This window comes from Tursiops truncatus, chromosome 5 (genome assembly GCF_011762595.2).
Source record: "Tursiops truncatus isolate mTurTru1 chromosome 5, mTurTru1.mat.Y, whole genome shotgun sequence".
NCBI classification, from domain to species: domain Eukaryota; kingdom Metazoa; phylum Chordata; class Mammalia; order Artiodactyla; family Delphinidae; genus Tursiops; species Tursiops truncatus.
Window position 1 is genome coordinate 74,266,424 of NC_047038.1, and position 27,656 is coordinate 74,294,079.

The following is a 27,656-nucleotide window of genomic DNA, read 5'->3' on the forward strand; positions in this document are numbered from 1 at the left end:
CCTCTTCAATAAGTGGTGCTGGGAAAACTGGACAGCTACATGTAAAAGAATGAAATTAGAACACTCCCTAACACCATACACAAAAATAAACTCAAAATCGATTAAAGACCTAAATGTAAGGCCAGACACTATAAAACTCTTAGAGGAAAACATAGGCAGAACACTCTATGACATAAATCACAGCAAGATCCTTTTTGACTCACCTCCTAGAGAAATGGAAATAAGAACAAAAATAAACAAATGGGACCTAATGAAATTTAAAAGGTTTTCACAGCAAAGGAAAACATAAACAAGATGAAAAGACAACCCTCAGAATGGGAGAAAATAGTTGCAAATGAAGCAACTGACAAAGGATTAATCTCCAAATTTTACAAGCAGCTCATGCAGCTCAATATCAAAAAAAACAAATAACCCAATCCAAAAATGGGCAGAAGACCTAAATAGACATTTCTCCAAAGAAGATATACAGATTGCCAACAAACCCATGAAAGGATGCTCAACATCACTAATCATTAGAGAAATGCAAATCAAAACTACAATGAGGTATCACCTCACACTAGTCAGAATGGCCCTCTTCAAAAAATCTACAAACAATACATGCTGGAGCGGGTGTGGAGAAAAGGGAACCCTCTTGCACTGTTGGTGGGAATGTAAATTGATACAGCCACTATGGAGAACAGTATGGAGGTTCCTTAAAAAACTAAAAATAGAACTACCATACGACCCAGCAATCCCACTACTGGGCATATACCCTGAGAAAACCATAATTCAAAAAGAGTAACGTACCACAATGTTCATTGCAGCTCTATTTACAATAGCCAGGACATGGAAGCAACCTAAGTGCCCATCAATGGATGAATGGATAAAGAATATGTGGCACATATATACAATGGAATATTAATCAGCCATGAAAAGAAACAAAATTGAGTTATTTGTAGTGAGGTGGATGGACCTAGAGTCTGTCATACAGAGTGAAGTAAGTCAGAAAGAGAAAAACAAATACCCTATGCTAACATATATATATGGTATCTAAAAAGAATAAAAATAAAAAAGGTTCTGAAGAACGTAGGGGCAGGACAGGAATAAAGACGCAGACATGGAGAATGGACTTGAGGACACAGGGAGTGCGATGGGTAAGCTGGGACAAAGTGAGAGAGAGGCATGGACATATATACACTACCAAATGTAAAACAGATAGCTAGTGGGAAGCAGCCACATAGCACAGGGAGATCAGCTCAATGCTTTGTGACCACCACCCCCCCCAAAAAATCTCAGTGAGATGGTTGAAAAAAAGAAAATTTAAAATTCTTTCTTCTATGCCTGTTAGATAGAAATTTAACAACTCTATCCGTATGAATGGGTCAAATATTAAATAAAAATGTTCTTTCAGCAACTGGAGTTCATAAATGGGTGAATAAGCTTCATTGGAGTGTCAGGTACACACACAGACATAGACACGTACACACACAACACCCTCATTCAATTTCATGTATAAGCAAACATTACCTTATGCCCTTGGGAGTTATTTTTAGCAATCTTTAGCCAAACTGGTTTTGCTTGGCAAACTATAACCCCTACAGGTGGCACCTATTCTCTGTGAAGTGTTTCCTTTTCCCAGAACTGAGACTTTGGCACCACGTACCTCCTTACCCTTTTCGACATCTGTTTCTACTTATGTACCAGCTGAGGCCCCCTGACCTGTGAAAGGAAACAAAACAAAGGTTCATGGTCATTGTCTACCAAAATGCCATGTTTTGGTCCACCCAGACCTTGGAAACACAGATTAGGAAACGGGATGCCAAGCATTGGGCCACCTTACTAAGGAGCTGTGGAAAAAAATATTTCCCTTATTCATTAGATTGTGTTAGATAAAAAAATAAGTCAGGAGTCTAGAGCCTAGAGAAGTCAATTTACAAGTGACTAAGTATTCACTACCATTTCCAAAGCATTGCATATTGCTTCAGAGGTGCTACAAGGGATATAGAGAGGACCAAGCTTGCCTTGAAGGGGTTTATAAGATTACAAGCAAGTCAAAAAACATACCTTAGAAAGTCAATCTGTAAGGCTAAATACACAGCATGTCAAATTTATAAGACAAACAATTAGTATCATAGGCATTTCTTAGAAGGAACAAAAACTGAGAGTTGGAAAGGATAGGAAAACCTCAGTGGTGGTAAGACTCGAAGAAGAAAAAAATTACTTATTTTGTGACCAATGAAATCACTTTCTTTTAAATACTTTACCAGGATAAAAATTACCAAGTCACATCTCTCCTAAGAGCTGAACTAAGTGACACCCAAGAAAATCCTTGTCCATATTTCATAAATATATTTCCTTTTGCTTCTCTTCTTTTCCTACAGTCAGCTTCCAATTATCTGTAGCATTTGAGGATAGAGACTAAAGAGGACAAATCTAGGGACATGTCATACCCTTTATTTTTGCCTTCAGGCTCTGTTTCCAGTTTTCAAAACTTTGCTTTTGAAGACTTAGGTAACAAGAACCAAAGTGTAATGATTTGAAGACATACATGCACAAGTCTGCAAAGTTGCCTATAACAAGGATATTCATTGCAATGTTAGATGATTAAAAGGTTTTGAAAACAACCTTAATATTCATCAATAAGGATACTGCAAATGGAAAAGATCAAACTGCCAAGCAGTAATGTCTCGTATGATCCCATTTAGTTAAAACAAAAAAGGACATCTGTACCTCATGAATGCCCCTCATACACCAATCATTTCCAGGAGGCAATGTGAGAAATTGTTAACAATGTGATATTTGTGAGAGCAGTAACTGACTTTTACTTTTTTAATATTTTCAGTGCTGGTGGAGTTTTTAAAAGTATATCACATTTATACTTAAAAAATAATTTAATCTACATGTACATATTGACATTTTTGTTTTTCAAATATTCTTCTTTGTCAATGAATGACCTAGAGATATCCACTCAAAGTGAGGCAGAATGTTAACAGAAGGTTCATAAAAATGAAACATTAGGGCTTCCCTGGTGGCACAGTGGTTGAGAGTCCGCCTGCTCATGCAGGGGACACAGGTTCGTGCCCCGGTCCAGGAAGACCCCACATGCCGCGGAGGGGCTAGGCCTGTGAGCCATGGCCACTGAGCCTGCGCGTCCGGAGCCTGTGCTCCGCAACGGGAGAGGCCACAACACTGAGAGGCCCGCGTACCACAAAAAAAAAAAAAAGAAACATTAGGCATGAAGAATGGTCACTACACACAGATTTTTTTTTATTTCAGGATATAGGTCATTCCCTTACAGAAAATCAAAATTTCCTCAAGCAATAGATGGATGAATATTTTGACTTTTAGGCACTAATAAATAGTTTAAAACCTCAGAAGCTTGAGTTCCGTAGCTGAAAAACATGTGCTCATAGAACTAACCATAAAATGTGAGAGACTAATGGTTTAAGAAGTGGGAAACATGTTGCTATGATGCTCTCTTAGCTGATGACATTCTGTGACAGCTGCCAGCCTTGAGCAAGATTGAGGAGTTCCAGATGTCCAAGTGGCCTTTCTCCTTTGCCTGCTGGAGATCCAAACAGGGCAGCTGGATGGCCATGAACTCTGTGTGGGGGATGAGGAGGTAAGTGGGAGAGGCTCAGCCCGTTCTGCTGATGCACCGGTTCAGGGAAAGTTAGATGACACAGCCCTTTGCCTTCCTCTTGGCTTGAATAAAATCAGGAAAAGTGGTTTAGACTCAGTACTTTCTCTGCTCTCCTCAGGGTCCACGTGTTTCCTGACCCTTGACCTTTTTTTCTGTTCAGGGGCAGTCACCTGCACATGGGTTTAGCTGACGATGACATCCTGCCCATCTCTATGTCCTGGACCCATCATTGTGCTTCACCAGGCTGCCCATGTCTTCTGCGGGTGATTTGCTTCATGTCCAGCCATCATATGACCACACCATCACTTAACTACACCATCACCTAACCATACCACCAAGCTGGGGGTTTTTTTGTTTAAGAGGAACAAAACTTTTTGGAGGATGTCTCTGTAAAACCAACTAGCTAATTAATTTACATAGTTAAACATAACACCCAGGAAATTAGTCGGACCTCCTTAATTTTTAAGAGCATATAATGGCCAAACCTTTGAAGCTGGTGATAAAACATCACTCAACACTGGCTGTTCAATCCTTTCTTTCCTTCTAAATAATGATATACAAATTTGGGGTCTCCAAACACAGGAATGGGTCTGCACTGTACCCATCTGTCTGGTTACATCCTACAGGAAGTAAGATGTGTGTCATAAATCCCAAATCATAATATAGTGCAAAGAACACTGAACTCAGAGTCAGAAAACCTGATTTCAATACCAATTCTGCCACTCACATACTCTGGAAGAAATAAGGGAGAGGATCTTCTTTAGCAAAATAAAGGAGAGGATCACTAACGTTATGGAATGTTTTGTTCTGTAGATCAGTGGCCAGCTAGGGGGGTGGATTATACCAGGTTGCTTTTTCTACTCCATCCAGAGATCTACAATCAGGCCATCACACAATGTCCTGGAATGAGACAATTCTCCCTCATTCTGGTAAGGAATCAGAATCAGTTACATTACCTGTCAATTACGCTATTCTCTGAAAATCTCAGTGTGTTTTCATAAATTATATTGTACCTCAATGATGTAAATAGAAAACTGGGTTAATTTTCTCTATGGTGGCTTGAGAACCTTAGTGTGACAGACAGATAGATGGAAGATGGTAGGTAGGTAGGTAGGTAGATAGATAGAAAGATAGATAAATAGCTGATAGATAAACAAACATAGGTGATGGGAGGGTAGGTAATGGATAGATGGGTAGACAGAATTGAGGTTCTGAGCATGGTCTCTAGAGTCAGGCTACCTTGGTTCAAATTACAGCACCACACCTTTCTGACTGCATCACCTTAAGCAAATTACTTCACCTATTTGTGACTCAGTTAACTTAATGGCAAAATTCAGATAGTAACGATAGTACTTACTTCATCAGGTGGTTGTCAGGATTAAGATTATTCATGGAAAGTTTTTAGCATATGCTAGACATATAATGTGCTCCATAAATGTTAACAATTGATATTGTTTAGGAAATAGTGTATATGTTACTCTTTCACCACCATTCCAACCACCCTCCCTCTAACACACACCCAGAGGTAACCACTGCTAGCAGTCTGGTTTGTGTTTTTCTACTATATACATAGATATGTGTACACAAACACACATCTTTTGTGTTATCACTTCCAAAAGTGGATTGTACAAAATACATTGTTTTGAGACTTGATTTTTTTGTTGTTTAGCTATATGTCTTGTAGAGCTTTCCCCATACCAGATATAGACACTATCAATACACCAAAATATGTAAATTCATGTCCCTATGGATGGGCATTTAAGTGGTCTCAAATTTCCAGTGGATGTCCTTTAGTATATCTTTTTTCTCATGTATGACTAAATCTGTAAGACAGATTACTCTCTTGCTGAGTCATAAGGTATGTGCACTGAAATGTTTTATATACACTGCTGTTTCATTCCCTAAAAGGACATTATCAATTTATATTCCCATGAACAATTTATGAGCATGTCTGTTTTTCCACATCTTTTCCAACACTGAATATTGTTAATTTTAAAATCTGCCAAAAGTAAAATAAAGTCTGCCAATCTGGACAGGAATAAAGACACAGACGTAGAGAATGGACTTGAGGACATGGAGAGGGGGAAGGGTAAACTGGGACGAAGTGAGAGAGTGGCATGGACATACATACACTACCAAATGTAAAATAGATAGCTAGTGGGAAGCAGCTGCATAGCACAGGGAGATCAGCTCAGTGCTTTGTGACCACCTAGAGGGGTGGGATAGGGAGGATGGGAGGGAGACGCAAGAGGGAGGGGATATGGGGATATATGTATACGTATAGCTGATTCACTTTGTTATAAAGCAGAAACTAACACACCATTGTAAAGCAATTATACTCCAATAAAGATGTTAAAAAAAAACCCTGTCAATCTGATGGGCAAAATATGGTATTTTATTTTAATTTACAACTCCATGATTAATTTTGAGATTAAGCAGACTTTGTTAAACCTTTATTGTGTTTTACCTTTTCTCTCAATCATTTATCTGAAAACGTTCCCAGTAAGTGTGAACAAGGCACTGTAAACATCCAGCTGGTCACGTGATCACTATCCTGGGTACCCATTTTCTCATGTTAGCACCAAGGAAGGTTAACAAAGAGGAGAGAAGTTTTCTATTAGATAATTGCATCTTTATTCTTTGCTATTTTTTGTATTTTGTTCCTTCTATCATTTGACTTCAAAATCTAAAAACTGAAATTGGTACTATTCTAAAAATACTATCTTATGAATAGTTTGCTCAATTACGTGGGAAAAATCAAATAAAACCTAAATGTTCCTATCATAGCAAATTTCCTTTAAAATCTCAACGTCAACACTCATTGTTAATGGGAACACAGGGGAAAAGGGTATTCTCAAACAGTGCTGGTAGAAATCCTATGTGCTGCAGTCTTTAAAGGAAGCAGTCTGTTAAACCATCTATTAAAATTTAAAGTATGTATACCCTTTTGCCCCAGAATTCACTCCTTGGAATCTAACTATAGATATGATAGCACTTCACTGAAAGGTCGTATGTACTAGGTCAGTGCTCAATTTTCAATGTGAATATGAATCTCCTGGGGATCTTGTTAAAATGCAAAATCTAATTCAGTAGGGAAGGCTGGAACCTGAGTGTCTGTATGTCTATAAAGCTCCCTGGCACGCTGCCAGTTCATGGACCACACCTGAGGAGCAAGGATGTTTACTGTAGCACTGTTTATTCAAAAATTAAATTAAAACCAGAAACAATGAGTGAACATTCATTGATAGGCTCAATAAGTTATAAAACACCCATATCACTGAGTATTCTGCAGACATTTAAAATAAAAATAAAAGTACACTGGTTGATTTGGAGGAAATTCCACAAGCAATGTGCAAAAAAATAGTATAAGATGATCCCATTTTTATAAAATAGTGATCAAAATTCCCTTTGCGTATGTGTGTATATGTAGGATTATATTATCATGGAGAAAACATGAGAGAATTTTTTTTAGGTTATTAGTATTAATTACCTCGTGAAGGGGATGAAGGTAATGTGAGAAGGAGGCATAAGATAGCATAGAAAAGGGAAAAGAAAATCCAAAAATTTATACTAAATCATATGTTTAAAATAATATTAATGGAAACTAATGTATATGTATGAGTACATGTGTAAAGAAATTTTAAACATTTAAGATAAAGTTAAAGAAATAAAAAATAACAACATTAAACAAAAAAATCAAAATCTAGGTTCTTATCTCCCACTAATTAGCTTTTTGAGTTTGGTCTCCCACTAACAGTTAGCGATGACTTAAATATCTCTAGTAATTTCTATGATCCCATCTAGTTCTAAATTCTATGTTTTGGAAAACATTCTGACAGTTCCTCAAAAGGCCAAGCCTAGAGTTACCAGCAATTCCACTTATAGGTATATACTCAGGAGAAATGAAAATGTATGTCCACCCAAAAACTTGTATAAGAATCTTAACAGCAGCATTATTAATAATAGCCAAAAAGTGGAAACATCCCAAATGCCCATGGACTGCTGAACGGATAAAGAAAAAGTGGTTTATCCATGCAATGGACTATCATTCGGCAATGAAAAGGAATGAGGTACTGATACATGCTACCACATGGATGAAAGTTGAAAACATTATGCTAAATGAAAGAAGCCAGTCACAAAGGACCACATATTATATGATTCCATTTATATGAAATGTCCAGAATAGGCAAATCTATAGAGACAGAAAGTAGATTAATGGTTGCCAGGGGCTGGGGTGGAAGGTGGGAGCAGGGAGTGGGGTGGTGGGAAGATTAAGTTGGGGTGGGGAGGGGAGGGTGATGGCTGAAGGGTATGGATTTCCTTGGGGAGAAATAAAACTCTAAAATTGATTGTGGTGATGGTTGCATATATATCTACAAAGATACTAAAACCCATTGAATTGTACACTTTAGGTGGCTGAATTGTATGGTAAATGAATCATACCTCAATAAAGCTGTTTAAAAAATTCTATGACTAAAAATAAATTTTCTAATGTGAAAGAGCAAGTAACTCCCTCCATTTCTTGAGATTGTTCCTAATATTGGACTTTTGAATTTTTCTCCTAGAAAAGTAAAAAAAATCTTAACTTCTACTTTACCAGGAATTTTTATTCATTTTTAATAGTTTCTGGTGCTCATGTCAATCTAATAAAAGGATATAATGGTTCCACTCTACATTAATGCTCACTAACCTTAAATCGACCTTTGCATTCCTACTTTTTTCTTTCTCATTCTCCAGGAAACCTTCTCTAAACTGTCTTTACTTCCTTCGAACCCTTTACTCCAACATTATGGGAAAAAGAAAAGCCATCAGTTGGAATGCCTCATCTCCCATTATCTATCATGTCGACCTACCTACATCTGTTCCTGTCCTATTTTTGTTTCTTCTGACCCCAAAATATCCCTTCTTCTGTGTTTTGGAACCCATCCTTTGCCACTTTCTTAGGACCCCAACACACAATAACCTTTTCTTACTCCACAGAGGTTTCACTGTCCATTCTGCTGCACTGACATTCAGGCTGGTCCCTGGAGCCACTGAAGTTTATGATGCTTGCCTTAAATTAATCGTGTGGTGTATATCTTTCATACTTTCTACACTTATAGAATATACACTTATTTACCATATTTAAAGCTCTTAATATTGTTTTTTATAAAATAAAAGGGATCATAGAGTTAAGATGTTCTTTTTAGTAGCTATATGGTATTCCATTATATGAATGAGCTATAACTTATTCAAGTATTCCTTGATAGGCATTTGGATTGTCTAGAGCCCCCTGGTAAATAATTTTGCAATATACAACTTTGTAAGTAAATCCATATGTCTGGTGCTTTTGTTTCTTCGGGCTCAATTCATAGTCGTATACTGCTAGGTCATAGCTTATGTCAATTTAAGTTTCAATGGGTACAGACATGTTTTAACAATTCCTAGAAAGTTTCAGCAATTCATCTCCCAACAATATATAAGGGTATCCTTCCCCCTAGCTCTGGCCTATATTGAATGCTATCAATATATTTTAAACTCTCATATCAAATATTTTAAACTCTGATCAATTTAATGGGCCAAAACAAAAGGTCAGTTCATTGTTCCTTGCATTTCTTGAGTACTAGAGAAGTTAAAAACATAGACCTCTGGCAAGATAATATCTCAAAATGTTAGTTTACACGGTTTCCGTGTTCTCTCCCTGGTACCTTTGAACTCTGATGGTTATTTTTCTATCACCCCAGCCCCAAGACCACTCTAAGCTGCAACAGAGACTCAAAGAAGCCTCAGGCCCAAGTGTAGAACAGGAAGACTTTAATGCTTTTGCTCTCCCAAAGGCTAGATAGGACTTCGGCTTGAAGATGGAAATTGGAGGCAGAAGACCCATCCTAACTAGGGGCAGAGAAAGGGATGGGAAGGATTCCAGATCACAACGTAGGAAGGAGAAATATCTTCTGCTCAGAGGACCAGGAAGCAGAGCAGCAGGAAATCACTGCCAGGTAGCTTTTCAGCGTTCACTTTCAACGACTCACTCCCCAGATACTGACAGCCCTCCACCCAAGAGTCCTGGACTCTCTGAACATAGGATAAGGAATTTTAACATCTTGAAAGGTGATAGGGGTGGAAGGTGGGGTGATGGAGAAAAGAAATCGGGGTGGGGGAGGAAGAACTTAAAGGAAAACCTTAGTTCCCTGACCAAAGCAGAACCAAACAGAACTGGGAGTTTCCCTAAAAGCCTATTAGCACCGTACACGTTGCCACTGTTATCTGTTTATTTATTGTCCATTTGCATTTTATCGTCTCTGAATTGCCAGTCCATATCCTTTTCAACTGGACTTTTCTAAAAATGTCATTTTATAAAACTTCTTTGTAGAGTACAAACACTTTTTCTGTGAAATGTAGTGCAAATATATTTCCTTTTTGGTAACCACTGAACTTTTGATTTTGCTCATGGTATCCTGTCAACAGAAATTTGGGGTTTTGTTTTTAATGTTGTCAGAACAATATTTTTCTTTATTTTTTCTGGAATTTCTATCTTGCTTAAGAAAGTCTCTCCAATTTCAAGATTATATAACTGTTTTTCTGCATTTTCTTTTTATAGTGTATGTTATAAAGATGTTATTTTATACAGTTAGATTTTTAATCCAGCTGGAATTTCAGTGTTTATACTATAGCATAACCCAGGTAATGATCTAATTTTATTGCCTGGGTTCAAATCCTGACTCTACACTCTTCTTAGCTGTGTGACTTTGAACCAGTTACTAAACCTCCCTATGTTTCATTTCTTTCATCTTCAAATGGGGATAAAAACAGTTTTGATGTCAAAAGGCTGTATTGAGGATTGAGTTAATACATGAAAAGACCTTAGAATAGTATCTGGCACACAGTAAATGCTCACTAAGTGCTAGCTGTTAACTGACCCAGTGGAAAAATCCTGCCACCATTTTTTTTAACATCTTTATTGGAGTATAATTGCTTTACAATGGTGCGTTAGTTTCTGCTTTATAACAAACTGAATCAGTTATACATATACATATGTTCCCATATCTCTTCCCTCTTGCATCTCCCTCCCTGCCACCCTCCCTATCCCACCCCTCTAAGTGGTCACAAAGCACCGAGCTGATCTCCCTGTGCTATGCGGCTGCTTCCCACTAGCTATCGATTTCACATTTGGTAGTGTATATATGTCCATGCCACTCTCTCATTTCGTCCCAGCTCACCCGTCCCCCTCCCCGTGGCTGCCATCATTTAAGCAATTTTTTAGTCAAAAAATGCCGCTTTTAGCAATATAAAGTCAGCATATATATTTAGATCTGTTCCAGATTCTCTTGTGTTCCACTGATCTATATATGAATACCATATTGTTGGGTTTTTTTTTAAACATCTTTATTGGAGTATAATTGCTTTACAATGATGTGTTAGTTTCTGCTTTATAACAAAGTGAATCAGTTATACATATACATATGTCCCCATATCTCCTCCTGCTTGCGGCTCCCTCCCTCCCACCCTTCCTATCCCACCCATCCAGGTGGTCACAAAGCACCAAGCTGATCTCCCTGTGCTATGCGGCTGCTTCCCACTAGCTATCTATTTTACGTTTGGTAGTGTATATATGTCCATGCCTCTCTCTCACTTTGTCACAGCTTACCCTTCCCCCTCCCCATATCCTCAAGTCCATTCTCTGGTAGGTCTGTGTCTTTATTCCCGTCTTACCCCTAGGTTCTTTGTGACATTTTTTTTTCTTATATTCCATATATATGTGTTAGCATATGGTATTTGTCTTTCTCTATCTGACTTACTTCACTCTGTATGACAGACTCCAGGTCTATCCACCTCACTACAAATAACTCAATTTCGTTTCTTTTTATGGCTGAGTGATATTCCATTGTATATATGTGCCACATCTTCTTAATCCATTCATCCGATGATGGACACTTAGGCTGCTTCCACGTCCTGGCTACTGTAAATAGAGCTGCAATGAACATTGTGGTACGTGACTCTTTTTTTTTTTTTTTTTTTTGCGGCACGCGGGCCTCTCACTGTTGTGGCCTCTCCCGTTGCGGAGCACAGGCTCCGGACGCACAGGCTCAGCGGCCATGGCTCACGGGCCCAGGCACTCCGCGGCATGTAGAATCTTCCCGGACCGGGGCACGAACCCGTGTCTCCTGCATCGGCAGGCGGACTCTCAACCACTGCGCCACCAGGGAAGCCCCGTGACTCTTTTTGAATTATGGTTTCCTCAGGGTATATGCCCAGTAGTGGGATTGCTGGGTCATATGGCAGCTTTTTTTAGTTTTTTAAGGAACCTCCATAGTGGCTGTATCAATTTACATTCGCACCAACAGTGTAGGAGGGTTCCCTTTTCTCCACACCCTCTCCAGCATTTATTGTTTGTAGATTTTTTGATGATGGCTATTCTGACTGGTGTGAGGTGTACCTCATTGTAGTTTTGATTTGCATTTCTCTAATGATTAGTGATGTTGAGCATTCTTTCATGTGTTTGTTGGTAATCTGGATATCTTCTTTGGAGAAATGTCTAATTAGGTCTTCTGCCCATTTTTGGATTGGGTTGTTTGTTTTTCTGATATTGAGCTGCATGAGCTGCTTGTAAATTCTGCAGATTAATCCTTTGTCAGTTGCCTCATTTGAAAAGATTTTCTCCCATTCTGAGGGTTGTCTTTTCGTCTTGTTTATGTTTTCCTTTGCTGTGCAAAACCTTTTAAGTTTCATTAGGTCCCACTTGTTTATTTTTATTTCCATTTTCTAGGAGGTGGGTCAAAAAGGATCTTGCTGTGATTTATGTCATAGAATGTTCTGCCTATGTTTTCCTCTCAAGAGTTTGATAGTGTCTGGCCTTACATTTAGGTCTTTAATCCATTTTGAGTTTATTTTTGTGTACGGTGTTAGGGAGTGTTCTAATTTCATTCTTTCACTTGTAGTCCAGTTTTCCCAGCACCACTTACTGAAGAGGCTGTCTTTTCTCCATTGTATATTCTTGCCCCTTTATCAAAAATAACGTGACCATATGTGCGTGGGTTTATCTCTCAGCTTTCTATCCTGTTCCATTGATCTATATTTCTGTTTTTGTGCCAGTACCATACTGTCTTGATTACTGTAGCTTTGTCTGAAGTCACGGAGCCTGATTCCTCCAGCTCTGTTTTTGTTTCTCAAGATTGCTTTGGCTATTTGGGGTCTTTTGTGTTTCCATACGAATTGTGAAATTTTTTGTTCTAGTTCTGTGAAAAGTGTCATTGGTAGTTTGATAGGGATTGCACTGAATCTGTAGATTGCTTTGGGTAGTATAGTCATTTTCACAATGTTGATTCTTGCAATCCAAGAACATGGTATATCTCTCCGTCTCTTTGGATCATCTTTAATTTCTTTCATCAGTGTCTTACAGTTTTCAGCATACAGGTCTTTTGTCCCCTTCGGTAGGTTTATTCCTAGGTATTATATTATTTTTGTTGCAGTGGTAAATGGGAGTGTTTCCTTAATTTCTATTTCAGATTTTTCATCATTAGTGTATAGGAATGCAAGAGATTTCTGTGCATTAATTCTGTATTCTGCTACTTTACCAAATTCATTGATTCGCTCTAGTAGTTTTCTGGTGGCATTTTTAGGATTCTCTATGTATAGTATCATGTCATCTGCAAACAGTGACAGCTTCACTTCTTCTTTTCCGATATGGATTCCTTTTCTTTCTTTTTCTTCTCTGATTGCTGTGGCTAAAACTTCCAAAACTTTGTTGAATAATAGTGGTGAGAGTGGGCAACCTTGTCTTGTTCCTGATCTTAGTGAAAATGGTTTCACTTTTTCACCATTGAGGACGATGTTGGCTGTGGGTTCATCATATATGACCTTTATTATGTTGAAGTAAGTTCCCTCTATGCCTACTTTCTGGAGGGTTTTTATCATAAATGAGTGTTGAATTTTGTTGAAAGCTTTTTCTGCATCTAATGAGATGATCATATGGTTTCTCTCCTTCAATTTGTTAATATGGTGTATCACACTGATTGATTTGCATATATTGAAGAATCCTTGCATTCCTGGGATACACCCCACTTGATCATGGTGTATGATCTTTTTAATGTGCTGTTGGATTCTGTTTGCTAGTATTTTGTTGAGGATTTTTGCATCTATTTTCATCAGTGATATTGGCCTGTAGTTTTCTTTCTTTGTGACATCTTTGTCTGGTTTTGGTATCAGGGTGATGGTGGCCTCATAGAATGAGTTTGGGAGTGTTCCTCCCTCTACTGTATTTTGGAAGAGTTTGATAAGGATAGGTGTTAACTCTTCTCTAAATGTTTGATAGAATTTGCCTGTGAAGCCATCTCCTCCTGGGCTTTGTTTGTTGGAAGATTTTTAATCACAGTCTGAATTTCAGTGCTTGTGATTGGCCTGTTTATATTTTCTATTTCTTATTGTTTTATTATCGCTTTACAACAAATTTTAAAATCTGGTGGGGCAAGTCCCTCTCCCTAATCTTCTTTTTCAAAACTTTCTTGGTGATTTTCCATAGTATTTATGTAAATAAACTTTAAAGTAATATTGTCCTAAAATATTCATCTATATAAACTTAAAAATTTTTTTAAATAATTTTGGAAGGAAGAATAGAACTAAGATACCAGCTTCACCCTGTCTGGAAGGGAACTAGTACCAAACTAGTACAGAACTACTACCAAAAGTGGAGATCAAGTCTATCGTGATTTACTCGAAGGCACTCACAACTTTTGACATAGGATGCAAATTCCAGAAGTTGCTGGGGGGTAGGGGGGCGATCCCATTCATTCATTCATTCAAACAAATTCCACTATTTCGCTATGCATGCTCCATTATGGAAATCCAAAAGCTTACACCTGCAAGAGGACACACAGGCAAAACAAGTCACTTAGAGGCAACTGTCACACCAAATTGTCCTTAATCTGGAGAAATGCTAGCTTCTCCCAACACCCTACCCATTCGGAACAACACAAGGATTCTTATGTGTTTACTTTAAACTGTGTTTGGCATGTATGCTTTCTAGGATAAAATAGTTTATCTGGATTTGCAAAATCATTTCCTGTCGTTCCAAGATCAAGCACCATCTTGACTGTAAACATGTATTCTTCTGTCCGCCCGAGCAACTTAGAGGGCACCAATTCAGGTTTCCCTTCCGATCGTGACCAGGAAGAGGCCCAATAAATATTTCAAACATAAAAGGATTGTTATAACAAAGCGGTCTTAAAATCCTCCTGGGTTATCCGAACAGCTTTCCGTTTCATTCTGTTTTCACCTCTACCCCCCCTGAAACTGGAAGAGGTTTTTTTCCTCAGGATGAAACAGAAGTTTATTCACAGAAGGGCTGAGATTAGAAAAGAAAATGAACAACAAAAGCAACAAAAAAAAAAGTGGGACTCTCATAAGTAAAGGTATAGATATGAAGGGGGAGAGAAAGTTACGTGAAGAAGCCGATCTGACCACAGGCCAGCCTTGGTAATCCCTGTTCAGGATGTACCTCTTGATAGCAAGCAATTCCTGCCTCAATGACAACTCCATGTATTTGTGTTATAAACACAAACCCATCAAAGCATGTATTACACACATCTTACTGTCACATGGCAAATGGTGCCTGGCTTCCAAGATAAGCTTTATGGAGAGTGAAGAGGAAGGGACAAGAGAAATAGGTGAGAGGCCTAGGGAAAAACACTTCCCTTAATCCTTTGATGTCACCAAAGTGATCAGTGATGAAAGAAGCATCATTCTTACACCCCCCTCCATCCCTAGACAGAAACTAGAGGCTAGATATCATCCAAGATGGCTCTCCCTTAAGGAGATGACTTTCTATGGACCTCAAACCAAAACCCAAAGCAAAGGACAGTGGATGCGTTGGCTGGTCATAGCTGTAAAACATTTTTCCAACTTTATTTCTTCAAAGTTGCTCACAATGAGTGCCATTCTGAACTATTCTAAGAGACTTTATTCTCTTAATCTTCTGTAGATTAAAGAAGGGAAATGCTAATCCCCTTGAAATTGTTACAGAAGCCTGACAGCCCAAGGTAATTTATGAGATAAGGTTTAAATTTACAAAAAGTCTAAGTCGACAGTGGAGTATTTAGCTAAATTAGGGATAACAATATCTGGCCCAATAGAAACAAATCACAGTACAACAAAAGCATCTGGACAATTAATCAAGTCAAAGATATATATTACGTAATTATTTTAGGCATAGTTCTGTGAAAAACACTGAGTGGAGGGGCTTAGGAAAGAGCCACACAATCTCTCTGCTCTAAGGACTGTCTTTCCTGTTAGAATAATACTTAGGCAATAAATTAAAGTAATATGAGGCAATATATGATTACACTTTTAAAACTATGCAGGAACCATACAGGCAAATAGACTTCCATCAGGGAGAAAATAGTTCTTTGGATTTAACTGCAATGAAATTATAATGTAGAACTCAAGCTACAGGGTCAGTTCTTTAAATTATAAATTATTCTAGTTAAAGTATACTTCTTTACCTTAAAATACACCTTTGGGCTTTTTCCTCCTCCAAACTATTATGTAGTTGTTTGCAGAAGGATTTTCCTCTCTTTAGAGTTCTCAAGTTTATGTACATATTTAATATATTTAGCTTTATTCAACTATTTGAAAATAACCTAACCTGAAATAGCATAAATAATAAAATTGTATTCTCCCCCTTGAATAAAGTCAGTCTCAGCTTGAACTATGAAGCCCACCATTAAACCACTGAATAGTGTTTGATTACAATTCTAAATAAGAATAAATTAGGTATAGGAAATAACTTGGAAACAAAGCCAATTATTCATCATCATAACAGGTATTTTCCATAGTAAAAAATGGAAGGTCAACAGGCAATCATGCAGAAAATGAACTGAACACTTGAAGATGACATGTCAGTAATAGATACCCAACCCTCCCAAAAGCCACTGACAAAATCCTAAAGGAGGCTCACGTGATTCAGACCAGTTGTCCACACTGATCAAATTCTATAGACAGCTCTTTACAACAGGAGTCATTCAATAAATATTTATCAAATTGAACTGAATATTCAACTCTCCACTTTAAGCAGTTATACCCTAAATCATGAGATGAATCAGAAAGCATGGGGAGGAGTGAATTTGAAATTCATTTAATGAGAGCTAAGGTTTATACAATACTTGATGATTCTGAACTTTCACTCAGAAATTGCCTCAGTTGCCCCTAAACAGAACCCTGTGATGTAGCTAAGAGGTTAATGTCAGCCTCACATTAACAAAGAAGAAACTAAGCCTCAGGGAAGTTAAATGCTCACCTGAGGTCGCCCCACAAGTAAAGCAGCTTGCTGACACCAACACCCAAGCTGGCTGAGCTAAAAAACAGCCCTGCCTGTGCCTGTGTAACTCAGTTCATCAGAAGTGCATACACATGAGATGTTTTTACTTTTTCAAATAACTGCCACCAGCTACTCTGTGGACAACCTCCTTTGCCCTTTTCCAGCTGGTAAATGCCTCCCGTAATCACATCTCAGGCCGATTCCCTAACTTCCCACCCCTTTTTGGTTAATCAACGTCTCATTTCAGTTAGCTCCCTTCCTTCCCAGAGCAGGCAGCCGACGGTGACTCTGGGCTTGGAGTTGGCGCGGAGTGGGAGGGCATTCCGTGCACGGCGAGGTGGTGGCGGTCCCCTTTCGTGGGCCAGCAGGGCTGCGGGTTCCTGGGACCTCGTGGAGGCCTCGACAGGACCTGCCGAGGGGGGTTCTGCCTGGGGGCCCCGGGCGGATGTCCCGGAGCCCGGTCTGATCTCGGTGGAGGGTGCCACTGTGGGCCAGGAAACGCGCCTCTCCCACTTGGCTTCTGCGACGCCCAGCAAGCCGGCAGCCTGCGCTCCTCGGCCTCCATCCAGCTCTGGACCCCGTGGCCCTCGTCCGGGATGGAGCCTCCTCCGCACCCCTAGCCTCCCGGTCACCCCCTCCCTCCCCTTCTCCCTGGGCTCTTGCACGCGCTTCCAGGCGGGGCTTAAGATGCCAGTCTCCCCTACTTTCAGACTCTCACGAAATTCAGATCGAAATCTTTTGGAGACGCACTCTCCCCGCAGGCTTTGGGAAGAAGAAACAGCGAAGGAGCACGCCCAACCCCTCCACTGGTCCTCTTTCCCATTTCCCACCGTGCAAGACCCCGGACACCTCCTGGCTGAGTCCCTATACCCGCCCTGGAAGCAACTTTGTCTGCATTACTTCTGAACTCACTAGTACTGATCTTTATCCCCTGTACCCCAGCGCTACCAGGTAACTTCTGAAGGTAGAAAAAGATCTCAGGAAATGTCCCCATACCGACAATATGCTAGTGTGTGTGGACATGGATGTTGGCTTGAAGTAGAGGTGTTTACCTTTCTCCATTTATTGCTTTGATTCTAGGCTTCACCACGTGCATTGCACAAAACAGGCTCTCAACCAATTGTTATTTTTTTCCTAATGTACGTGACTCTCATCTAGATGAGTTTTGTAAAACCTGCTTTTAAAGAACTTGACATAATTGCATTCATTTTTTTATACTCTACATTTTTATACCTTTCACTGTGGATTTGAAGTGGCCTTTATAATAGTGAATAAACTTTTGTAACTCTTTACGTTAAAAATAATTGCATCAGGTGTTATTAAAGTTAGTATAATGTAAACGACAAGTTCCAGGATATGTATACAGTGTTACTCAAATGACAAAGTTACAAGAGCTATTAAAACTTCACTGCAGTCACAGTATTGTAAACTTTCACTCCCATAGCCCTTCCTGTGTGTCAGGCTGTTCTAAATGTTTTAGGAATGCGAACTCAGTTGTAAGTGTTAAATCACATAATCATTTAGACTCTTTGGGGATAGACAACCTTAGATCTCCATTTTACATATGAGAAAACAGAGGCTAAGGTCTCATGGCTAGAAAGAGAGCAAGATTTGACTCCAGGGTTTGTACCTCTTAACCACTACACAGTATTGTCTCTCTGACTTTATACTTCTGGAGAATAAAAGAACAACTTCTTACTTGGATTTCTGTCAGCTCTAGTCATAGAACTGCTAGCATTTATGAAAGCTTTACACTTTTACAAAACCACTGCATAAGAGCTTTAAGAGCATCATGTCACTTAACCTCAAATTCTGCTACCCCCAAGCCCACCCACAGCCAGATGCAACCCCATTTTACAAATGTGAAAACTGCATCTCCAAGATGTTACATTCCTTGGCTAAGGTCAAAACATTAGTAAATGTCAAAGCCAGGCCACAAACCCAGGTTGGCCTGACACCAGAGTCTGTGCTCTAAACCACAACACTTTGGGTCCTATTCAAAGTGAACTAAATTAGGTTTAAACCCAACCCAACATCCAGCCACCTGGAACAATCACCTATGTTATTATCAAGTCAGAGGTTGCAAATGGATGACTTCTGGGTTCCAGGCCCTCTGGTGAAGCAAGTAAGATCCAACAGCACAGAGTGCATGTTGCACGTGCACATGACCCTCAGATGGAGCCGAACGGTGACTGCTCCCTTGAATCATGCAAGCAAGTGCTCAGGCCCCACCCAGTCCACTTCACCCAACTCTGCCAGCTTCCTGGCACCTGCAGGCACTTGAGTTCCCAATCCCTAATCTAGAGATGCTCAGGCCAGTGCTGGGTCTCATATGACCATTGCAAACTGGTGCAGAATATGAAATAAATTCTTACAAATTGAGCATAGTTTTCTACCATATAAATTAGACATTTGGAGTGAGGAAGTTCCACTTTTTATGCCCCCTTGTCATTAGGCCAACTCTATTTCACAATCCCACATCAAGGGTCTAAGAGATGGCTCTTGGCAACAGATGGGTGGCACTAACTCTGTTCTCTCGGGAAAATGATTCTCCTAACATAGGGCTAAAGTCAAGCTCCATTTGCATGTGTGGTCTCAGCAGTCTTGTGTCTCTCTCTGTAGACTGTCATCATACAGCTACATAAGCCTTCCAAGCCTTCTCTTTTCCTCAGGACATGGAGGGTAAGGATCGTCTGTATTGTCAGCATGATTCATGTGTTAACATGGGGAGGTGCTCATCTGAAAAGAGAAACTTGGCTTCCAGGAGCTCCAGATAAGACACAGGACGTGTTGAGCAAAGGCAAAAGAGGGAGAAGGGACACCTAGTCTCTGCAAACAGAGATCCGCTGAACATGATAAGGCTGGACAGACAGGGGATTTCTACACAAACACTGGCTATCTGAACACCATGTGGCTGTCAGAAACATATTTGGGAGCAAGGAAAATAATAATATGATTCCTCACCCTGACACATTTTGGAAACTAGCCAACAGTCTCATCACTGAGATATCTTTCTTTTTTCGACACCAGGAAGATTAACAGAAGAGGCTGACATTTTATTTCTCCAGGCTATAAATTTGTATACAGATAGATTCTTCCTTTCTGGGTATAGAATACTTAGAATTCAAGTTATTACTGACTTAACAACAACAACAAAAGATTTATTTGTTTAGATACCAAACATCCAAGTGGTTCTGGCTGTAAGTGCAGCTGGATCCAGATACTCATATGGTGTCATCAGGAATTAGTATCCATCCCTGGCTCTGCTTTCCTTTATGTTGGATTTCTTCTCTGGCAGGCTCCTCTCCTGTGGTAGCAGGATGACTTCCAGAAGCTCTGGGCGTATGTGCTGCCAGTTTAGCAATCCCACGGATTTGAGCAAGAGGCTCAGGCTTGCCTCTGTCTGATCTGGCATTGGTCAAGGGCCAGCCCCAGAATTAGTTACTGTGACCGGAGGGATGTGGTGTTATTGGTTGAAACTGAGTTCCCACCAGAGCCAGGAGGTAGTGCCCTCTCCGTCCAAACCATAAGATCAGGGTCAGGGAGATGTGATTTTTCCCGCAGAAAGAGATGGACCCTGTGGAGACGAAGGGCACTGGGCAGGCAGACCACAGATGGCCTCGATAGTATTCTTCACTCAGAGCTTGGGGAGGCTTCATTAATTCATTTTCCCCCTGGTCCTTTTTTCAGTATTGCGTTCCTTAGCTTCTCAGTTGAACCCACAAATAAACCAGAAAAGTAAAAATTATTATTTTCATTAGATTGCTCCACCAAATACAATAAAACAGGAGCCAGTATATCAACAAAGGAACTCTTTTCATGAGATTTCCTGGCTAGTCTTACAGACCCAGTAGTTATCTCCAGGTAATAATAAGCATCAAAATGTTATGCACCCAAACTCCCACGTATTAATTCTGAGGCTCCACATTACTGGTATGGAGCCAACTCTTAATTATTAAATGCATGGAATATGAGAAACCATGGATAAAACCCAAAGGCTTGCTTTAGCCAACAGATTCAGCCTCTTTCCCAGATAAACCTTCCCCCCAGCTGCAGGGAGCAACTGTGCTAATTTGACTTTCACATCTGGTGGAACTACTCCCACACATACCTAGATAGGTCATACACTCCTCTACACACTTCACAGAGTCTGATTAATTCCTATCAACTTACCCCAAATGCAAAAGGGGAGCATTTTATCATTTTGGCAAAAAGACTCAATTAACCGAGACTCAAAAAGCCAATGGTGAAAATCAAGTCCAAAAGGTGACATTTTAAACTGAATTCCTTCCTGCCCTACCCCCACCTCCAAGTTGGCCAACGTTCTCAACCCTCTTTCCTCCCATCCTCATAACAAAAAAATCACTTCTTTCTCCCCTGTCCTTAATTATTCTCTAAGTTTCTGTAACCACCGAAGCATAAACAGATCACCGGGGAGAGGCTGTAGACAAGAAATGGCAAAGGTAGAAGATAGAACCTTGAAGTCAGGAGGAAGAAGAGAAGCCAGCTGGTCAGAGATGCCGGATGGGCCGTGGAGGGGATTTTCTGAATGGAGGGCAACTCAGAAGGGGCTGCCTATGGCATCCCACTTAGTGGTCAATTTCATGAAATTCTCACCCCATTCACTCCAACTGCCAGATAACCTCGTTGTAATCTTCAGAAGCCTTCTCCATACTCTGTTTCGGAAATCTCTTGCATATTGAACCCAGTTTGAAAGCTAACAAACTGTCCACTCCTTTTTTTAAAAATTTATTTATTTTTGGCTGTGTTGGGTCTTCACTGCTGCGCGGAGGCTTCCTCTAGTTGCGGTGAGCGGGGGCTACTCTTCGTTGTGGTGCGCGGGTTTCTCATTGTCGTGGCTTCTCTTGTTGAGCAGCATGGGCTCTAGGCGCACAGGCTTCAGTAGTTGTGGCACGTGGGCTCAGTAGTTGTGGCGTGCAGGCTCTAGAGCTCGGGCTCAGCAGTTGTGGCTCACGGGGCTTAGTTGCTCCGCGGCATGTGGGATCTTCCCGGGCCAGGGCTCGAACCCGTGTCCCCTGCCTTGGCAGGTGGACTCTTAACCACTGCGCCACCAGGGAAGCCCCCAAACTGTCCACTCTTGATGTTGATTTGTGCTGCTGCCTCAGATCCCTGCTAACATTGACTCAGGCCTCCTGTGTGCCAGGCACAATGTCAAATGCTGGGCGTGAATTATTTGATTCAGTCCTCACAATACTTCCACAGAATGAGATACTCTCGTTAACTCCACTTTCCAGATGAGGAAATTTGGCCTAACTTGCCCAAGGTTAACCTATTAATAAGTGGCAGAGCAGTGACATGACACGAAAATGCTGAGAAGAAAGAAGGGACCTAGAAAATCCACATATTGCCTAGTCTGTTGTTCCACGATCAGACTATGTTTATATTTTTAAGTAAAGTTATGATCCTCTTTTTAGAACGTCCACTAAGCAAACACTTGATATAAAAATTGTATAGACTGTATTCTTTGATGTAAGGCATGTTAAAACGTGAGGAATAATTAAAACTACAGGGCGGATTGGATGAAGGTGGTACAAACTTCCAGTTATAAGTAAATACTAGGGATGTACAATGTGGTTAACATAATATATATATATTATAATGTACAACATGGTTAATATAATTAACACTGCTATATATTATATACTGCTCTTAGCAGAAAATCCTAAGAGTTCTCATCATGAGGAAAAAATTGTCTTTCTTATTCTTTTATTTTGTATCTATATGAGATAATGGATATTCACTAAACTTGGCAATTATTTCATGATGTATGTAAGTCAAATCACTAGGCTGTACATCTTAAACTTATACAGTGCTGTATGTCAATTATATCTCAATAAAACCAGAAGAAAAAATAACTTTAATTCAAATTTTATATCATCTATTCTTTGACCCAGCAATCCCACTTGTAGGAGATAACACTTCAGACAGAAAAGCAAAAGGACATAAAGATGTATGTACAGAGGTATTTATTAAGCATTGAAATAACAAAGAAGAAAAAAATTGGAAAGGCTGACTAAGCTATGGTCCATCCATGGCACAGTGGCTGCAAATGTGAGCGGAAGAGTGAGCTGTGTGGGTGATAGAGCTGAACTGACTGAGCTGGGGTCCTGGCTGCACTAATGTTTATGATCCTGGGCAAATCACGCAGCCTCTCAAGGCCTCAGGCTCCTCCCTCTGTTAAATGGGAATGAGAAAAGTGGTTACCTCAGAGGTTGTTGTGAGCATTAAAGTTAGTTAATACTTGGAAATGCTTAGAAGAATAAATAGCACGTAACAAACTTTGTTAAATGTCAACTATTTTGTAACCATTTTTAAAAAAGAAAAATTCTAAGTGCTAATGTAGAGAATCAAGTAAAAAACAGCAAACTGCATCCCATTCTGTTTAAGAAAGCAGGGTGTGTGTGTGTGTGTGTGTGTGTGTGTGTGTGTGTGTGTGTGTGTGTGTGTGTGTGTGTGTGTATAATTACACAGTTAAGAAAAGAAATGAGAGGAATATACACCTTGTTTCTTCACAATGTTACCTCAGGGACATGAAATGAGATTGCTGAAGAAGATACTCTTCTTATATAATTTGTTGAAGTGGTAAGATTATGAATGATTTTTTTTTCTTTATCATCTTTAAATATTTTTCAAAGAAATAAAACGTCACTGTTACTTCAATCTCATGCTCCATTGGAAAGGGACCTTCTCCTTTCCTAGGAACCCCTACAAAACAGATGCTAAGGCTCCTGGTTCTCTAAAGGGTCTGAGGAGCTAGAAAGAAGGGCTCCAGAGCGGTTTGTCAACATGTCACAAAGCCTAGGAAAAATCATGCATTCGCTGGTAAGCAGGCAGCTTAGCATACCTTAAGCATCGTGTGTCTCTTCTCCTGCCCCAGATTACATTAATTCAGCGTGATCACACGGATTACATCAGGCTGATGAGGTATTCAGAGGGGTAGTTTTATTTTTTACAAATCATGATTAATTATAAAAAGAAAAACAACTTGGCTTAATAAACGTTGCTAGTCATACAAGGTCTTTCAAAACAGAATTCAGTGGATTAAAAGATGGAAGACCAACAGGCAACAGACCTGCGCTGTCTGCTACCGTTTTTAAGACATTTCAAAAACCTCTAGGATGTTTCCTTTACCGAAGCAAATGAAAGCATTCTCTCTTGGCTGCTCCTGACTGATACTAAGAACTCCTTCAAGGCTTCAAATCAGGCAGCAGTTTTTGCCAGTTAACTATGTGATGGTCTCCAGGTCCAGTATAACCTTGCCCTAATCTCTCACTTATTTCCACCAGATAGGGAGTAGTCAATAATACACTTCAGCTGAACTGTCCCTCTCTCCGAAGTTACCTATGGCCCCTCTCTCCGCTGTGGCCATGGCCTCAGCCTCTGCCGGTGAAGCCCAGCATGTCTGAATGTTTAGTCATCACTTCAGAGCCACTCTTCCAGGAAAAGCCTATTGTTCCTGCACTTCCTGATCACTTACTTCCTGTCATTTTTTTTCCAAAAGGGAAAGAATAAAGACCCTTCTAAAATCACAGAAGGTTCTGCTCAACTTCACAACTGCAGTTTATTGGATTATAATTATTTACTTGATTTGGAGGCATCTAAGTATGCCAGTACTAGCCTAACCTAATCAAGAGTGTCCCTGAGCCATGGGCAACTTCCACATGAGTCCCTAGTACAAGCGTTTTCACCTTTTCACTCACAAGTCCATGTGACTTGCAAATTATTTTGCTCCAAGACGTCAAAGACAGCTTGTAAGAGTCTCCACCTTATCAATACTGCCCCATGACCCATTTGATGAAGAAGATAATCAGGTACAGAAAGGGTCAACCTCTCCCCTGGCTGGAGAGGAGGTGGCAGGCACATGAAAACCTGGAAATGCCTCCCCTCCCCTCTGCTCCTGCCCTTCCCGACTCACACAAAGATAATAACTGGGTCAGAAAACTGAGCCTACTGCCTAGACAGACTGAGTCATTGGGAGGGGGAAAACAAAGAGGTGAGGGCTCAGGAAACCAAGAACCTGGGTTTGAATCCTGGCATGCATACACACACACACACACACACACACACACACAAATGCACACATACATGTACATACACACATGTATACACATACACACACTTGTTTAAGGGCTTGCTGTGTGCCAGGCACTGTGCTATTTATATACACCACCTCAGTTAATTTTGACACCCCTCCATAGGGTAGGTACTTTTATTCTCCCAATTTTACATATAAATACACTTGTCCAAGTTCACACAGCTAGTAAGGTAGTTCACTCACGCTAGTCTGACAGCAAAGTTGCACCATTAACCCCTCTATTTGCTGTGTGATTTCTGTGAGTCACCTAACCATGCTGGACCTCAGTGCCCTCATCTATAAAATGGGAATCATAAAGCCTATAAAATCTGCTTCCATATTGTGTTGAGAATTAAATGAATTTATGTATATAAAGTATTCACCACACACAGAGGTTCATTTCTCCTCCTTATCTCAGCTTCAGTTTGCTTCTAGCTAAAATGCTTGTATCACCAGGTTATTGTAAGAATTGAATGAGGAAACATATGAAAATGCTTTGGAAATGATAATTTGCTACATAAAATTAGTAATCATTATTCTTAGATATATTTTAAACTAAGTTACTTGACCAGGTAGTCTAAACTAACCATAGAGTTTGCCAATTATCAGATTGGCAAAGATCCAAATGTTTGATACTACACGTGTTAGGGAGGTAAGGGGCATGAGCAAACTTATGGGTGTATAAGTTGTCACATCCTCTCAGGAGACAAACTGGACAACATTTGTCAAAATTAAAAATGTAAATAAATATTATTTGATCTAGCTTATCCAACTGCATCAGTTTGATAATATAAAAGGCTATTTATTGTAGCATCATCTGTAAAAAGTGGGCAGAAGAAAACTCGAAACAATATAAGTGTCCTCCACTTTTGGGCTGAAACATAATGCAAGCTGCAAATGTGAGCCACATATGTTAATTTAAAAATTTCTAGTTGTTACAAAGAAAGTAAAAAGAAACGGGTAAAATGCGCTTAAGAATATCCAAAATATTGTCACTTCAACATGCAATCAATACAAAAATTATTTATGAGATATTTTACATGCCCTCCTTCATACGTCTTTAAAATATGGTGTGTGTTTTACACTTACAGCGCATCTCAGTTTGGACTAGCTACCTTTTGTGTGTTCAGTGCAGCTATATACGCATCGGCACATACGGCAGGGTGTCCTTACTGGACATCGCAGGTCCTCAAAAAACTGATAACAACACAAGAAACTGATAACAACAACAGTTACCTCTGGAAAGAAAACCTCTCTGGGGATGGGGGTAAAAGGGAGAATTAATTTTCACTCTATACCTTTTCACGTTCTCTTAATTTCATGCCTTGTGCATGTATTGCCTTTTCAGAATAAAACGAGTAAAATAATTTTTACAGCAACTCTTTACAGTAACTTCTTAATCACCTTGGCATACAAATAGAGACAGATGATTCATACAACGTGAAGACAATTATCAGCGATGAATGACTCTCCTATTCCCTTTACTCCTGTCACCGTTTAGTAATTTAAAGGATCTGTCAGAGAGGTGACAGTAGAGCCACGGCTTGCCACCAGGAGAATGGTGTCAGGCTGGGGAAACATTTCTAAAGTGTGGAAATCAGTCAAATTAGAAAGGGGGGGGTTGTAACTAAGTTATAGCTGAGTTAAGTGGAATTCACAATGATCCTACCTGGTGAGGATTCTCTCAAACATTCCCACCGTGAGCTCAGAGAAGCCTCACGGCAGGTCACAGAACAGGAAATCGCGGGATGCACATGAAGGCAAAGACAGGAAGCGGGAACAGGAAGGACAGGTGAAGAAAGATGAGGTTTCCATAAACAGGAAACAACCATATGGCCTCTTTACCTCTTAAATTTTATGTGGAGACAAGCGGAGAACCCCACTCCCAACCAGGAGACAGGACCTGCCTTCTCCCATCTGGATTAATCCTGGTAAATATTCAACTAGACTCAAGTGAAGTAAATAATCTTCCTCTGATTCCTTCACAGTGGGATAAGGTGGGGTTCCTGAGGGAGAAAAAGAGCAAGGTGGATTGGTTGGTTGAAGGGAAGGGGACAATGAATGTGCCATGGAGATTTTATGGAAGTCAGGGGCACATAGGATCCAGGAGAGCAGTACCAAGAAAACAGTTATGGCTGTGCACAAAGATTTGGCCACCAGGACATTTATCAAAGCATCGCTCATGAGCCGGAAACACTGAAGACAGCCTCAGTGTTTTCATTTGGGGATTATTTGTGATATAAATCAGGGGAAAAGCAAATTATAAAACAACAGGACACTATAATTCCATTCTTAAAAATAATTATACATACACACATATATACACCTACACGCACATGTGACCAGACTGGACGGTCACATTTATTTATTAAAATAAAAAGGGAAAAGGTGGAACTCTAGATATTAATTTTTCTTTTTAGCTCACCCGTATTTTCCAGATTTTTCAACAATGAACACACGTTCATTAGCAATAATATAGAGTGGAGTCAAAAATGTATCTCACAACCATTGGATACACAGAGAAGAGGTAATTTCCTTATTTGATCTGTAACTAACCCATTCTTCTTTACAATAACCACTTATTAGAGGGGAAACATTACCTTTTCATCCTTTCTACTTTAAAACATAGTTCAATTCAGTACATTAAA

At 39.8% G+C, this 27,656-nt stretch overlaps 1 long non-coding RNA gene across 2 annotated transcripts in view; it reads right to left on the reverse strand.

Moving 5' to 3' along the window:
* Window positions 1–19,948: 19,948 nt before the first annotated feature.
* LOC109548834 (uncharacterized) overlaps window positions 19,949–27,656 on the reverse strand; it is a 132,457-nt gene continuing 124,749 nt past the window's right edge. Inside the window, exons 6-7 of one of the 2 annotated variants that reach the window (XR_002174983.3) lie at window positions 26,854–27,014; window positions 19,949–20,618 (exon numbers count right to left, since the gene is read on the reverse strand). This is a non-coding gene — a long non-coding RNA (uncharacterized lncRNA). The remainder of the gene's footprint in view (window positions 20,619–26,853; window positions 27,015–27,656) is intronic. The other variant, XR_012332007.1, reaches the window with a different exon arrangement.